Source organism: Eptatretus burgeri, chromosome 15 (assembly GCF_056783735.1).
Source record: "Eptatretus burgeri isolate ZD-2024b chromosome 15, Ebu_testis_v1, whole genome shotgun sequence".
Lineage (NCBI taxonomy): Eukaryota > Metazoa > Chordata > Myxini > Myxiniformes > Myxinidae > Eptatretus > Eptatretus burgeri.
In genome coordinates, this window is record NC_140975.1 from 36,977,864 (window position 1) to 36,980,363 (window position 2,500).

General features: G+C 37.4%; 1 protein-coding gene across 5 annotated transcripts in view; it reads left to right on the forward strand.

Annotated features, from left to right (window-relative positions):
• LOC147011936 (ATP-dependent RNA helicase with zinc finger domain-like) overlaps positions 1-2,500 on the forward strand; it is a 310,053-nt gene that overhangs the window by 185,779 nt on the left and 121,774 nt on the right. The gene's annotated exons all lie outside the window — the stretch shown is intronic.

Consider the following 2,500-nt stretch of genomic DNA (forward strand, 5'->3'; position numbering starts at 1 on the left):
AAGCAGCATTTGAACTCAGGATCCTCAGATCCCAAGCCCACCATCCTAACCATTAAGCCAACACCAGCCATAAATAAGAAATATCTAAAGTTATATTAAATCATGTAGTAATTGATATATGTTGGCTTTCCTGAAACTCATGTTACATTTCCAGGTCATTACATAGATTTAATCAATGTAATTAATACATGGCAAATCAATATCACTCAAGCAAATGTATGTTTTACAGAAAGCAAATGCAACAGAAGACATGGATAATTATGTTTCCAATGGAATCCTCTCAACTGTAGCATATTACATAAGTTCAATTAATATTTTTTGAGTGGTGGGATCAATCCTTCATTCACTCAGACTGATTACAGATGCCTAAAGAAGAAATCCACTCCCACAATGTTGTACATGTGTGGGCATGGTGTGTGGATTGATACTGTTTTTTGCTCACCTTATCCAGTTTTTGCCATTTATATCAGAGGTGTGTGTGTGTGTGTGTGTGTGTGTGTGTGTGTGTGTGTGTGTGTGTGTGTGTGTGTGTGTGTGTGTGTGTGTGTGTGTGTGTGTGTGTGTGTGTGTGTGTGTGTGTGTGTGTGCCCACGGTCTACCCAGTTAGACCACCCTCTCGACTCTTGACGTGCCATGCATGACTCCAGTACCAATATTTGTCATTTATTTGATGTCATGTCTCAGACACAGGTCCCATCTATGTCAAATTTGTGACCGGATTGCAGGCAATGATGTGCTCTTTCTGACTGTCGCCTTTCCAAGCCTAATTGCTCTATCATGATCACCTAGCCTTTGTTACAAATTCCTTCCAGTTTCAACAATGTAGAATTGGGACTGTGATGTACAACCGCAGACACTCACAGAGCCTCCTCCGTGTTTAACAGCAGGCTGAAAACATTGCATGTTGTAATGTTCTCCAGGTTATCCCAATCAGAAATGTGAAGAAGAAGAGAACATTCTGAATGGAAAATAAGTCATGCACATAAGCTTTTAAAGATCTCAATGTAATCTCATATAATCTATCCTTAGCGACAGGTTCGTGCAATAGATTGTCGGACAGAGAAGAAAAAGGGTTAGAAGACCTGGAGCGGGTGGGGGGGGCAGATGGGGGTGGTGAGTGGTGATTGGTGATAAAATGAATAAGAGAGGGGTGGTTCAGGTGTGGTTGAGCCATGCAAGCTAGCTGTGTGTGTATCTGTATGGGTGATACACATGCATTTAATTATACACACATACTAGTGGGGCATGCTTACAGACTGCAAGCAGAAGCCAGAGTGCATCCTCCATGCAGATATAGTAAATACAGTACAAGCTTTGTATTCTTGATGAAGTGGATTGTGAATAAGCTTTATGTATTTGATGAAGTGGATTGTGCTTGCATTCTGCAAGGAGCTAAATGAATAATGTAAATCAAGAATGAGTAATCAGAATGAGCTCTTTATTTAATAGTTTACAGCTATAGTAATTTTAAATGTAAAAATATCAAAAGTTATAAAATATAACTATTGTTTACATTCCAATGTATTGCTAGGCAATGTTCAGAGGTGGGGTTTATGATTCGAAATTGAAGACAAACCTTATGGGGTGGAACTGGAACTTATAAACCAAAGTGGAAAACAAAGAGAAATTGCCATATTCTTGTAGCTGCTCCTGCATTATACATTGTTAACAGAGCCATTTCAAGTTATCAGCATGTTAAGTTGGCATCTATCCACCAATTTTGATATGATGATTGAATTTTGATTAGCAACGATTTACTTAATTGGCTGCAAGACAGAGAGAGTGATTCAATATCTGATCTGGGGACAATTCCTGACTAGACAATAAATGTATTATAATTCAGGACAGTGCAAGTCATTTTGCGACCTTTTGATATACGATGAAAATGGCATGCCTTACTAAGTAGAGAAAACGCTGCTGGGAAGCTCCAAAACCAAACCTAAGTTCCAACTCCCCGAGCCTCTTGAACCGCTGAAGAGATTTTGACCAAACTTGGTCCAAGTGCATATGATGATACAAAGATGATTAAACTGATTACATTTTGGGTTTGAAAGGTTAAGGGTCTAAATGCATGTGATCTTGAATTGAAAATCTTTGTTACTGCAATAACTTTTCAGTCGTACTTGGCACAAGTACAGACTGTTATACAAAGATTAACTCTTTACATTTTGGGTTCAAAATATCAAAGGTCAAGGGGCATTAGCCTTTAATTGAATTTATTTTTGGTACCATCGTAACTTGTGAACCACTGAAGGATTACAACCAAACTTAACTTATAATTAAACAAATGAAACAATTTTAATTTAAGTTTAGTTTAATTGTTTTTAATTTCATTATGTTTAATTTTAGTTTTAATTAAACTAAACAGATTATACCTGAGTTTTGAAGCATGTGATGTTCTCTCTCTTCTCCATATTTATTTTCTCTGTGGTCTCTGTCATGTGACCTTAAATTTTTGATTTGGCCTTCAATCTAAATCAGGCATTGCAGTGGGTTGACT